The 14,411-nt window shown below is 41.9% G+C and overlaps 1 pseudogene across 1 annotated transcript; it reads left to right on the forward strand.

Moving 5' to 3' along the window:
- The first annotated feature begins 618 nt into the window (after positions 1-618).
- Positions 619-1,990, forward strand: LOC308437370 (KAT8 regulatory NSL complex subunit 2-like; annotated as a pseudogene). Its single transcript has one exon. The product of its transcript is annotated as a KAT8 regulatory NSL complex subunit 2-like (transcript).
- Positions 1,991-14,411: the final 12,421 nt, after the last annotated feature.

Genomic DNA, 14,411 nt, shown 5'->3' on the forward strand with positions numbered 1-14,411 from the left:
AATGGCTCAGATGCTATGACATGGTTATAGTCATTTGAAAGGTTTTAAATGATCAAACCAATGTGAACACTATATGTGCTGTGATTTATGACTTTGGAAATAGAATATGGGAAGCCCTGGCTACACTCACTTCTTATCTGGGCCCAGCTTGGTGAAGACAACTGTGTCCAGCTGTGCATTTGTGTTGATGAGCCAGAGACAGACATCAGCAGCACTGATAGGCGGGCGGCTGGCTCCCCAGGCCTTTAGATGCCCTGCAGTTACCTTCTGAGACAGCTTTATAAGATCATACACTGCTGCCTTGAGCACCAGGATTGAATTCTCAGAAATACTCACTTCAAGTACAGAGATGCAGAACCCATGTGATTTAGCCCTTGCTAAACCCTTATTAGAAATGAAAGAAATCCCTTCCTATCTCTTTTACCAACCAGCAAAGGTGTGAACATTATTCCAAATGCCAGTTCTTTGCCTCAGCACTTTGGACATATTCATTACAGCATTTTTATGTGCCTCAGGTGATTATCTGGTCATGGTAGGCAATAGTCAAAGGTTTATATAAAGTAATAGCATATAAGGATTACTGATATTAATATTAAAAATAATACCTGGCGCGGCGCAGCGCGGCGGGGAGGCTTTGGTATGAACAGGATTCGGATTCACGTCTTGCCAACGAATCGGGAGAGGATCACCCCAGTGCCCAGATCGCAGGAGCCCCTTTCTTGTTCATTCACTCACCGCCCATGTTCTCAGCCGTGTCTGGAGGGGCAGGAGTTTTGCATTAAGCATATTCTTGAAGACAAGAATGAGCCCTTCAAACAATGTAGTTACATTTCGACGAAGAATGGAAAAAGGTGCCCCAGTGCTGCCCCAAAGCCCGAGAAGAAAGATGGGGTGTCTTTCTGTGCTGAACATGCTCGAAGGAATGCTCTAGCACTTCATGTTCAAATGAAGAAGAGCAACCCAGGCCCTATGGGTGAAACCCGCTAGTGCCAGTTGAGCTCAAATGCTAAAACAGAGCTGGGCTCGCAGACCCCAGAGAGTAGCCGAAGTGAAGCCAGCCGGATACTGGACATGCTGGTGTCTATACAGCTGAAGAAGTGGCTCTTATTATGAGAGAAAAGCTGATTCGCTTGCAATCTTTGTACATTGATCAGTTTAAACGATTCCAGCACCTGCTTAAAGAGAAGAAGCACCGTTATTTACATAATCGGAAAGTGGAGCACGAAGCTTTAGGTAGTAGTCTCCTGACTGGCCCCGAGGGACTTTTGGCCAAAGAGAGAGAGAATTTAAAGCGACTAAAATGACTAAGGTGATACCGGCAACGTAATGGAACAGAAGCCTTGCTGCACAGACAGCTGAAGGAGCGCAGGATGCTGGCCAAAGACAGGGCTGCTCAACAGGCTTATACCACTCGTTCCAGTCAGAGGTGCTTGGCCTTTGTAGATAATGTTCGCTGCTCCAATCAGTCTCTTCCAACGACCAGACACCGCCTTACCCATATCTGTCAGGATACAACTCAGGTTCTCTTCGAATGCTGCCAGGGATCTGAAGAGGTACCCTGCGACAAACCAGTTCCTGGAAGCCTGTCTGAGGACCCCTGCTGTCCGCTGCACCTCCAGTTGCCTCCTCAGATGTATAAGCCCGAGCAGGTACTGTCTGTGCCAGACGATCTGGAAGCCGGCCCCATGATCTGTACTTGAGTGTTGCCGAGCTTCAGCCCACTGAGAGTTTACCACCGGAGTTCAGGGATGACTGGGGTGTTGTGGGCGATGGCATGCCATGCCCTCCGTCACCCCTGCTCTTTGATCCTTCTCTGACTCTTGAAGATCATTCAGTCACAGAAATTGCTGGAGGCCCAGGACAGGTGCAGGTGGCTGGGGATGGGTGCAGATCCCGGGGACCTGGAAACGTAGAGAAAGCTTGTGCACCATTCCCTCAGCGTGGATTGGCTACTGCAAATGGAAAACCGGAACCCACTTCTATCAGTTGACAGTTTGTTCTGGGAACTGTTCGCCTTTGGATTTGAACTTCCCATTCTTCAGACAAGCGTATCTCTGGTCATCTCTCACCGAACAGGGACGACTCAGACCACATTGTTTCCTTCGGGACTTTAGAGTGCTACAGACAAACATAATCCAAGTTTGTGCGAAATGGATATTTAATATTTAAGTTTTGGGATTTTTTTTTTTTTTTTTTTTTTTTTTTTTTTTTTTTGATAAGGAAGAGCGTGAGGTGATCCTTTGGGATGCAGTGCGTATTGGAGACTTGCCGGGGAAAATGACATTGATTGCTGTAGTGGGACTTCTAAACCGCAGACAGAAATCCACATGGATGTCTAGGTTTGGTTGTGGTCAAGAACGGTGCTCTTCAGGTGTTGGCTGTTAGTGTCTGCCTGGCCGTATCTAAGCCTGTGTTTAAGCCTCTGCTCCACATAACTGGGCACTAGAAACCCTTTCCCAGTGAGCTGTGCCTGAGGAAAGCAGCTCACAGGTCTGGGCTCTCCTTAATTCTTCTTGCTTTTAACTTATGTAAATTTCTGTGGTGGCTCCTCTATGTAAGATATAGTGAAGTTACTGTATATAGTTTCTATTAAATGTTGAAATGTTATGAAAATGTAAAAAAATACCTTTGTGAGTATGCTTTGTTATAAGGTCACATATTTGGGGTATATGATTTCTGAAGAAAATAAACTTCAAGTAAAATTTGTCATGTACTTGAAGTAGATTTTTATGTTCAATAACAATGTAATTAATATAACATTCCCATATGATTATGAGTTTCATTTATTTCATTTTTGATAGTAAAGTAAACAATAATAGCAGAAAAAAGTATACAAAGAAATCTTATATTTCATCACATTGAATAAAGATCTATGCATGAGAAAATGTGAATGAACAGCGTGTCATGGATCTTTGTCAGTGTGGATGATCAAATGGTAGAGACCTTATGTGTGTGGGTGTGTGAAATCAAATGTACTTTTATAGGTCCAAGTCCATGTGTGCATACTGAATACCTCTCCTGATTGGCTACTCTTACTTAACTTCCTATTTGGATCACTCTTCATATTATATTGGGGGGGGGGTCACTGCAGTTGTCATGTCTGGTAGTGACATGATCCCAGAAGGGGCAAAAAGGAAAACTCAGTTTAGTCCATGTAGTTGGGGTACATCAAATGTCAGGAGTTTCATGTAGTTGGTTTATTGGCAGCATATTTAAACTCAGTACAATTTGAAAAACTGTTTCCAGGCAACAACCATTTGAATTCCAGGTGTATAATAAAGCTCAAGGCTTGGCTACATAGACACTCCTTTACAACATGCATGCAATCATGAAGGTGACTTCTTTAGTTAAAAGGCCTAGAATATAATGTGGTCTCTGAGCAAGATAGTATAGAGGGTAGCTATAGAGTACAGCAAGCTGTAAAGTAAATGTGACAGAGCTAAAGGTAGTGATCTAGAGAAGGAGAGTCTGGAATAAACATTCTAGGGGATTTGGGTGATATTTGGCTCTACCGAGAACAAAGATCACCAGGCTGTTACCATTCACTCCCAACTTTCTGAGTGGAGAGGACCCAACCATGCATGATTCCCTGTATGAAGAATCTCTTGTGTACTGTATGGATACATGTCCTATCAGTGAAAAACCTATGGTCTTTAGAAAAGGGTAGAGTAGAAGGCGAGACATCTGGTAGGCAGAAAGGATTCTGGGATACAGCCAGGCATGAGTGGAGTCTCCTGAAGGCACGAGAAATGACAGACACATGGAAACTGAGCAGAGGTAACTAGCCATGTGGCAGAACTTAGATTAGAATAAGTGGAATATTAAATTATGAGCTAGTCAGAGAACATGTCTTGCTACATGGCCTAGGTATTTGTAAATATATTTGAGTCTTAGAGTTGTTATTTTGGGGAACAGGGTCACAGCTTATGGTAAACACCCTATAGCAATTCCTGGTTTTCTTAGTGATTTGTGGGCTCAAGGACCTTGGTAATCCTAAGATTATATCAGTGTGTGTATGTGTGCATGTGTGTGTGTGTGTCTGTGTGTGTGTGCATGCATATGTGCAAGTGAATTATGTGTGTATCTTTGGTTGAGTAGGATGGGAGTTGGTTTTCTCCCTCCACCTTTACACAGGTTACAAGAATTGAACTTAACATTTCCAGGTTTTTGGGTCAAGTACTATATTTGTTGAGCCATCTTGATGGCCCTGGATATTTCTTAATATGTTACAGTAACAAAGCATTGTCTCACATATAGAAAACATGATTTTTGTCCGTATAAATGGAGAAATGAATGCAGGAAAGTACAAACTATATGAACTCTCTTTATTAGCTAGGTTTCTCTACAGGAGCAGAGCTGATAAATGACATATATCACAATAGCTTATACCTTACAGCTGTGGTCTGGATAGACCAACCAAGAAGGAATCCTAATAGGAAGGCCAAGAATCTTTTCTTTAGGTCCAGCAGACTGGGTGTCTCAACAGTCTCAATCAGGCACCAGAGTCCCAGAAAATTCCCAGAGAGCTGCTAATCTTTTGTTAACAACAGTGTCTTAGTTAGTGTTTTTATTGCTTGTGAAAAGACAGCATGACCCCAGCAACTCTTACAAACAAAAACGTTAATTGGGGCTGGCTTGCAATCCCCAGGTTAACCCATTATCATCCCAGAAGGAAGCATGGTGGCACACAGGCAGACATGGTGATGCACAGGTAGAAAGGGGAGGTGGGAGGGAGGGAGGGAAGGAAGGAGGGAAGGAGGGAGGGAGGAGGGAGAGTGGGGGAGAGAGAGAGGGGGAGAGAGAGAGAGAGAGAGAGAGAGAGAGAGAGAGAGAGAGAGAGAGAGAGAGAGAGAGAGAGAGAGAGAGAGAGGGACGGACGGAGAGACTTGGCTTGGCTTGAGCATTTAAAACCTCAAAGTTCATTCTGATGACTTATTTCCACCAACAGGGCCACACCACTCCAACAAGGCCAGACCTCCTAATGGTGCCACTCCCGGTGACCATTGAGGGGGCTAAGAAATACCTCAGCAACAGGACAGAAAAACTTGCTATTGTGAGTGAGCAAGCAGCTAAAGCGCAAACGCTTCCCTCTTCTATATCTTTTTACGTGAGATTCCGATGAAGGCGTCGCCTAGATTTAAAGTGGGTCTTTTCACCTTACATAGTCCAATCAAGAAAATTCCTTATAGGCATGTTTTTGATATAACACATTTTGTATCTTCAGTTTTAGATTTAACAGATATAGTCAAGTTGACAACCAAGATTAGCTATTAACTCACTGAAAGAAATACAAGAGTAATTTGCCTTCTGTGGACTTGGTTAGTTTACATTAGTCATCAGTTAGTATAAAGTGGTTAGTTTATATCAGTCATCAATCAAGACAGCGCCCTACGGACTTTCGAACACGTCAACCCTATGGATGCATTTTTCTCAATTAAGATTTCTTTCTATTAGATGACTCTAGCTACGTCAAACTGTCGTAAAACTAAATATCACAGTTGGCTTAAAATATTAATTATCTTGATAGCATGAAAGTTTGGTATTGTTTAAAGTCATTATGTCTCATGCTATAGGTCAGTGCATTCTCCAGTCCCAGCCTGGTTGTATCATTCTTGACACCAGCCCATGTCTTATGGGCTCAGACTTCCTCGAGCTGTGAGCCTTCCCTGTTGTGGTTTAGGTGAAAGCTCCCATCCTCCTCGAGTATTTGATCTTGCTGCGGTTTGCACTTGCTTGTCCTGGACTTGACTTAAACTGTGTCTTATCTCTGCAGTGCCATCTGTCAGAAAATAAAAGCATCAGAAGATAGATGTGTTAATTCCTTGAGAGAATCAAAGGGCTGACTAGTCACATCTAATGACAATGAGGGAAACTCAATCTTAGTGATGGGAATGAAATTAATGTCTCTGGGCAGATCCCTGCATCCTCAGGGAAACACCAGCTCTGGCTTTGTACCAGTTTGAATCAGGCCCCTCCGATGATCTTGGATAGTCAAGTGAGTGTTGGTGGCGATCACATCTGTAAAGCTCTTAAATAAAGGAGTAATAACAGAGACATGGCTTGACCATGTTGATATGTAAAGCTAACTGTACCAGTCCTCGTGAGGTTTGATGGGGCCATATCCATCTGAGATTCTCTGAAAGCGTGGTCACTCATAAAGTTCAACAGGAATGTGTTGGTGAGGGTGTTTGCTTAATATATTTTGTTACCTTGACACAAGTTGAAGTCACGAGAGAAGAAGAAACCTTAATTAATAAAAAAATGGAGAAAACTTTCAATGAGAATTGTCCTATAGGCGATGCTGTGGGGGCATTTTCTTGATTAATTTTTTAAATTAATTTTTATTGGATATTTTCTGTATTTACCTTTCAAATGTCATCCCCTTTCCCGCACTCTAATCCCCCCTCCACCTCAACTTACTTCCACAAAGGTGCCCCCTCTCCTAACCACCCTATCCATCTCTGTGCATTGGCACCCCCTACACTGGACCAAACTCACCTTCACTGGACCAAAGGTCTCTTCTCACATTAATACCAGACACTGCTATCTTCTGCTACCTATGCAACTGGAGCCATGGGTCTCTCCATGTGTGTTCACTGGTTGGCGTTCTAGTCCCTGGGAGTTGTGGAGGGTTTTGTTGGTTGATAATGTTGTTCTTCCCATGGGGTTGCAGACCCTTTCAGCTCCTTCAGTCCTTTCTCTAGCTTCTTCATTGGGGTCCCATGTTCAGTCCGATGGTTACCTGCAAGCATCCCCAACTGTATCTGTATCATTCTGGTAGAGCCTCCGAGGAGGCATCCATATCTAGTTCCTTCCAGTAAGCACTTCTTGGCATCAGCAATAGTGACTGGGTTTGGCGGATGCATACGGGGTGGATCCCCTGGTGAGGCAGTCTCTGAATGATTTTTCCTCAATCTCTGCTTCTCTATTTGTCTCTGTATTTACTTCTGTGAGCGTTTTGTTCTCCCTTCTAGGAGGACTGAGGTTTCCACATTCAGGCTTCCTTCTTTTTGAACTTCATAAGATCTGTGAATTGTTTCTTGGGAATTCAGAGCCTTTTAGGTACAGTAGCTGCTTAACAGTGAGTGCATACCATGTGTGTTCTTTCATGACTGGGTTACCTCATTCAGGATGATAGCTTCTAGTTCCACCCATTGGCCTAGAAATTTCATAGAGTCGTTGTTTCTAATAGCTGAGTAGTACTCCATTGTGTAAATGTACCACACTTTCTGTATCCATTCATCTGTTGAAGAACATCTGTGTTCTTTTCAGCTTCAGGCTATTATAATAAGGCTACTATGAAGATAGTGGAACATGTGTCCTTGTTATATGTTGGAGCATCTTTGGGGTATATGCCCAGGAGTGGAATAGCTGGGGTTTCAGGTAGTACTATGTCTAATGTTCTGAAGAACTGCCAGACTGATTTTCAGAGTTGTAATCCTACCAACAGTGGAGGAGTGTTCCTCTTTTTCCACATCCTTGCCAGCATCTGCTGTCACCTGAGTTTTTGATCTTAGCCATTCTGACTGGTGTGAGGTGGAATCTCAGAGTTGTTTTAATTTGCATTTCCATGATGACTAGGGATGGTGAACATTTCTTTAGGCATTTCTCAGCCATTCGGTATTCCTCAGTTGAGAATTCTTTGTTTAGCTCTGTACTCCATTTTTTTTTTTTTTTTTATCTGTGGAGAAACAGCTTGCTGTAAGCAGTGCCAACCCTTAAGAGGTTCTCCTGGGTAGTATAAGAAAGCAGACTGAATGTGTTATATGTACTAAGCCAGTAAGCAGCATTCTTTTATAATGTCTGCTTCAATTTCTGCCTCCAGGTTCCTGTCTTGAGTTCTGCCTTTGCTTCTTTTGACGATGACCTACAACATATGAGCCAAATAAAGTCCCTGAATTGCTTTTGGTCACAGTGTTTTGTCAGAAATAAAAACCATTCTGAGAAAAAATAATATAAAGCATTTCTCAAATCAGGGTTAGTACTCCATGCAAACTTGCATGAAATAGCCTGACAGTAGGTTTTTTTTTTTTTTAACAATGCAAGGGACAAAAATATTATTTTCTAAAGCCTTACATAAACATCTTAAAATGTAAAACATGTTTAATCTATGCTAATCTCAAAGTTATTAGATAGGCAAAATTCTGAATGTCCCCTGGACTAGAAAGGAAGGTGAGGAATAAAGGGGAGGCAAGAGGTTCTCTCTCTCTCTCTTTTCCCTCCCTCCCCCACATCAAATTTCAAACCATGTCCTGTAGCCTCTGTTGCTCTTTCTGCCTCTGTGCCTAGAATCTTGTGGATTCCTGGAAGCCCAGACCTTGCAGATCCTGCCTCGTGTCCAGTGCTGCTTCTGGAAGACTGATGCAAGCCCTACGCAGAGGGCAGCAGATGGCTCTACCCTACTTCTTCCCCCTGTCTCCTAACCTCTCCTCTGCCTTCTCGCCCTGCGTCTTCCCAGTCATTGTCTTTGTATTCCCATCAGTCTGTGTGGTCAGATGGGTTTTCAGTGTTCTCCCCTCCTCCACGTGGAATGTGTGGCTGTCACTGTGGAGACCCGCCTTGCTCATCCCCAAGCTTTCTCCTGCACTCACCACAACGCCTTCCGAAACAGGCTCTCAAGGAGTGTTTGTGCAACGAACTTGAAAAGGAGATGGCCTGGGTGACTGGCACTTCTAAAGCCAGAGTGGTGGCGGAGAGAGGAGAAGACCACAATTTCAATTTACAAATGCTCTTCTGAGGGAAATGAACAAGACATTTAAACCGCAACGTCTCTTCCTGGGTAATTAAACAGAACAAAAGATAATAATAGCACAAAAATGCAATCACATTTTAATAGGGTCTGGAAATTAAAGAGGTTTTCTGACAATACATCTTAAAACATTCCCATTGCCCACATTAGAGAATCATAATTCCTGATGCCTTGAAACCACCCACTCCTTTGAATTATATTGAAGTTATTACCACAAAGCCTGGAAAGTAGTTTCATTGGTATTAAAAAAATCAAATGTAGTTCTTTTTAAACACCAGATGCCAGATGTAACATTGATTTAACCCCACTTCCTAAGCTTGTAAGTTATCCTGACAGGTACAGACTCCTGTGACAGAAGAAAAACTATCTCAGCACAGCAAGTTTCTTTATTGGCTTTGGTTCTCTCGACCTCAAAGTCCAAGAGCTGAGCATCCCAAATGGGCATCTGCATGTGGAGCAGAAGAAGAACCAAACAAGGAGGAGCCTCCAAAGAGTCAGAGAGTCTGAATATGGCTCCAAAGAAGGTATTATCTATCCCCCAAGATAGGTCACTGCCAACAACCTGAGAATTGACTATGGTAGTGTTGAGACTTTTAAAAAAGGTTTTGTTGCTGGGGTTGGAACCCAAGGCCTTGAAAATGATAAACAAATGACCTATTTTAGTGCCCCTCTTCATGGAAGATGCCACCTGTATGTTGAGAAGATTTCAATGTAATTATGACTTTTTTTTGGTATAGTGGATTACATTACACCAGAAAACTTTTTCTAAATTGTATGTATTGAAATATGGCCAGGGCTGGGGAGATGGCTGAGTGGTTAAGAGCACTGACTGCTCTTCCAGAGGTCCTGAATTTAAATCTCAACAACCACATGGTGGCTCACAACTATTTCTAATGGTATCTGATGCCCTCTTCTGGTGTGTCTGAAGACAGCTACAGTGTACTCATGTACATAAAACAAACAATTCAAAAATAAATAAATATGGCTAAAATAAACTTCCCATGGCTAGACTCTAGAAGTTTGAACAAATACTAGCTACAGAGTAAACCAGATCGCCTTCCTGCTAGCTGCTGTTTTCCAGAGAACCCAGACACTCTTACATTTTTATTATTTCACTTGTTTGTTTGTTTGTAAGTGTGCGTGTATATGAGTGCAGGTGAGTGGGAGAGACATAGAGATACAAAGATGGGGAGAGAGTCAGAGAGACAGAGAGACAGAAGGAAAGAAGGTATAGTGGTCAGAGGACAACCTGTGGGAATCTGTTATCTCTTTCCATCATATGAGTTCTAGGGATAGGACTCAGGTTATCAGGCTTAGCCTTGAGCACCTTTACCTGCTGAGTTATCTTGCTGGCCATTGTGGGGCTCTTTGCTACATATTATAAATTATATTAGTGATGCACATTTGGAAGAGACTAAATTACTCCTTATAAAGATGCTGCATTCAGCAGGCAGCATTGGTCACAGTTCTTGGTATCTATTCTGGTATATTTGACCTGAAAGGAACATCTGAAACTGTATACATGTCTCAAAGGGTCCCAGGACTATGGGGAGATGCTGAAATTCAAGAAAGAATACAATAAGGAGCAGTCCACCTAGGAGATAACCTACTACAGGGCATCCTGACAGACGCCACATAACTGCCATTCCCCTTAGCTTAGCACCGAGAATGGGTGTTATCAGAATCCAGAATTTTCTGACAGGGATGCCTAAAAAACAAGGTTCCTGTACTGCTATGTCCATTAGTGAATCTCACCTGTGCATTCTCTTCTTTTCCTCATTGCTGCTATGACTTTCTAACTACATCATGTGATTATGGTAGGTGGGCCTTGTATGAATCCTAGCTGCAAAGGCCTTAGGGATTTAGGTTAGATTTGTAGGTGCAACTCAGGAGAACAGGTTAGGAAAGCATTTGAAACAGCTGAACCGGTCTCTATGCACTGTCACGAGAAGATAGAAGATGTAAGTACTCAGCTATAGCAGGTGGCTTTAGTGAATGGCTGCTGAATCAGAACCCACCGTGATGTGCAGTCTGAGGCTGACTGAATGTGCAGAAACCCTGTCTAACTGAAACATGAGCCACAAATATGATTTTCTACCTTACAATAACCACATTAAGAAGACCCCCTCCAAATTAATTTCCTTACATATTTAACCCACACTGTTCTATATATGATAATTTTTGCATAAAACCAGTTAAGATTATCAAAGTAATTTATATTACTTCTTCAAACTAAGTTGAAGACCTGTATATATTTTTCCTACTAAAACACCCGTACATTTGTACTAGCTCCATGTTCTTGGGGGTCTACAAGAGAGGTGACTCTGCACAGCTGTTGCATCTGAAAAGTGCCGGCGATTTCACAGAGGAAACAGTAAGCCAGTTAGGACAAGCATGGGAGAACCCGAGTTCAAAATACTTCCAATTTACTTACAGTTGCTAATTATTTCTTTGCTGATACTAAATTCAGCTTCTTTAGGCTTCCTGTTTGGATGGAAGACCAGTAGTTCTCCAGGCAGGCCCCAGGCACCAGGTTCAACTGCTGAGATACCCAGCCTTGTGGATGGAACAATGACATAGTTCTTGATCTATTGAATGTGAGGCAGCCATTGTTACACTACCTTGAGAGTGTCAAGTAAGCCAAGCTCATGCCTCTTCTTTCAATATCTCTATATCTCTATCATCTATCTATCTATCTATCTATCTATCTATCTATCTATCTATCTATCTACCTACCTACCTACCTATCTATCTATCTATCTATCTATCTATCTATCTATCTATCTATCTATCTATCTATCGATTAGATATAGATATATGTTGTTAGTTCTCTTCTTAATGAATACAGAGTATATCCTCCAAAGAGGCTGAACTTCACATTTCCAGCATCCATGTGTGAAGAGTGTGAGTTGTCTACACCCTTTTCAGTCTTTGCAGTTGTCATAGTCATTCATCTTAGCCCTTCTCTGTGGCATCCAGTGACATCCATCGAAGCTTTAATTTGCATTTCTCCAATGGCTAAAGATGTTGAACACATTTCCCTGTGATTGTTACCATCTGCATGTGTTCCTCAGTGAAATGTGTCTTTCTGCCTCTCAACATTTTGTAATTTGATTATTTCTTTATTTTTCGATTGCATTTTAAAGAGTTACTTTCTTAAACACATTCCAAATGTTTGTCCTTATTTTATGTACAGTATTATTAGAAATATTCATAGGGCCACAAAGGAAAAGACCACCCCTCTGAATAAGATGCCACAAAAAGGTAACTAACTATAGTTCTTATCAGAAGGATACACAGCTCCCAAAAACCAGGGAGCAAGTTTATGGCCATTGTGGTACCCATATTTTTATCTTAGAGGGATCTTGGCCTTTTCTTACTGGTTGAGGTTCAATCTTACAATCTACACTAATCAGCTACTTTAATAAATGCACCAGAAATGGGGGGGACAAAGGATTCAGGGCAGGGTGGAAGAATGGGGTCTCTTGACAGTTGAAAAACTTCAGGATGGTTATATCTGGCTTATCAAGCATTCTTTTCTTTGGCACGGGGATTAGAAAGAAGAGGGAGAGAAAGATGTAAGGGGAAATAGCCATAGCATTGTTTTATAAAAAAGACTAAATCTTTTTATAATGGAGTGCTCATGAGTTGTGTAGACAATTCTGGAAACCTGTAAGTATTCAGAATTAAGGGAAGATAAAACTAGTTTTGCACCATTTGGCAGGAAAAAAAACTTTACTACCTCTTAGGGCATGTAAATAGGTTTCTATACTCTTAGTAGCTCATGTTTTAACTATCTTTAAAGGAGCAAACTTTTGATAAATCCAATTTTAATTTTTTTCTTTTTATTGCTCAATCTTTCTTAGGTGTTCAAGACTTTCTTCTTCTCAGACTGGATCTCAAGAATTTTGTTCTATTTCCCCCTAAAAGTTGTATACTCTTTACTTTTTATTATTGTTGTTAATTTTATTGGATATTCTTTGTATTTACATTTCAAATGTTATACCCTTCCCCTCCATGCCCCTCCCTCCTCCTTCTCAACTTGATTCCATGAAGGTGCTCCCTCTCCCAATCACCCTCTCCACCGCAGTGCCTTGGCTGATGATGATGTTGTTCTTCCCATGAGGGTGCAAATCTTTCAGCTATTTCAGTCCGTTCTCTAGCTTTTTCATTGGGGTCCCTATGTTCAGTCTGATATTTAGCTGCAAGCATCCTCATCTGTATCTGTATGACTCTGGGAGAGCCTCTGAGGAGACATCCATGTCTGGTTCCTGCCAGTAAACACTTCTTGGCATCAGCAATCGTGCTTGGGTTTGGTGGCTGCATATGGGATGGATCCCCAGGTGAGGCAGTCTCTGTAGATCTTTTGTTCACTCCCAGCTCCTCTATTTGGCCTTGTGAAATAGTCAGAATTTAACAAAGAGAATATAGCTAGAATTGATTGTGTAACCATAATCTCATTTGGGGGAGGCTTGTATATTCTTTATGTTTTACATATTCTGAAAACATTATGGTCAGTATAATTTATGTGATGGTAGGGATGGAGCAGAAGGCTTCACACATGATAGGTAAGTGCTATCCTGCTGGATTAAAGATCCCAGACCTATGCTAATTCATTTTGAACTAATTTTTTTAACATAGAATGTTTAAGCAAATGTGTCGCTACCGTCTCCGACCAGCAGAAAAGGAGCAACGACACAGCGTTCTTCTCAAAGCGGTTTATTCAGGAACCTTACAGCATGCTAGTGAAAATCTTTCTGTCTCCTTTCTGTCTCTCTTTCTGTTTCTTTTTTTTTCCCCTCTGCCCCCAAGCGCAGTCCCTTTATTCTCTCTCAACTCCACCTCCTCAGTCCATGTTTCGTGGCTGCAGTTCATAGGTCTGCGTCATCTGGCCTGATCTTGCGTCATGGGTGCGCCTGCGCAGCTCTCACGATGGGAGTGGCTAATCTGGGGGGGGGGGGCAGGAGGAAGTCAGGTGCTAGTCACAAGACTAGGCCGGAGTCCCAAGTGCCATTTTTGGACTGCCACCACACCCGCTCTCCACACAAATGTTCATATTCTTTTGTCTATTGGTATACAGTTAGTTCTACCTCTGCACTGAAAGTAGCTTTGTTCTATCAGATTGATTTTGAGCTAGGGTCTTGGCTAGTGATGCTGGAGAAGTTTAGGTGCTGGACAAGTTCGTTGTCCCATGGGTTTATCTATGTCTTCCTCTGCTACTTACCCAAGGTCTTTAATCCTGGAAGTAAGAACAGAACTTCAGAAGAGTTCAGTTGTTTCTTATTTATTCTTTTTCAAGATTGTTTTAATTACCTCTGTCATGCATGTGATACATGCTTTAGTGATCTCTGTGTAGGCACTGCATTGGCAAGATTCAGTCAGCATTGGATTCAGTTTTTCTCATCAGTTAGAATGTACCTTCTTAGCTCTTGTGACTAATGTTGGAAGTATGTGATGTAATTCATTATGTCTCAAGAGCTTTTCATCATCACTTAATATAATTTAAATTTCCTATTAAAAATAGAATCTTATGCAGCTCAGCCTGTTTTCAAAAGTCACTATATACCTCATCCTGAACTCTCACTTCCGGCTCCTACCTACTAAGTGCTGGGATTATAGGCATTATTCTTAAACACACATATCCTGTTAATGCTCTGGTAGC

This window comes from Micromys minutus, assembly GCF_963924665.1.
Source record: "Micromys minutus genome assembly, chromosome: 26".
NCBI lineage: Eukaryota > Metazoa > Chordata > Mammalia > Rodentia > Muridae > Micromys > Micromys minutus.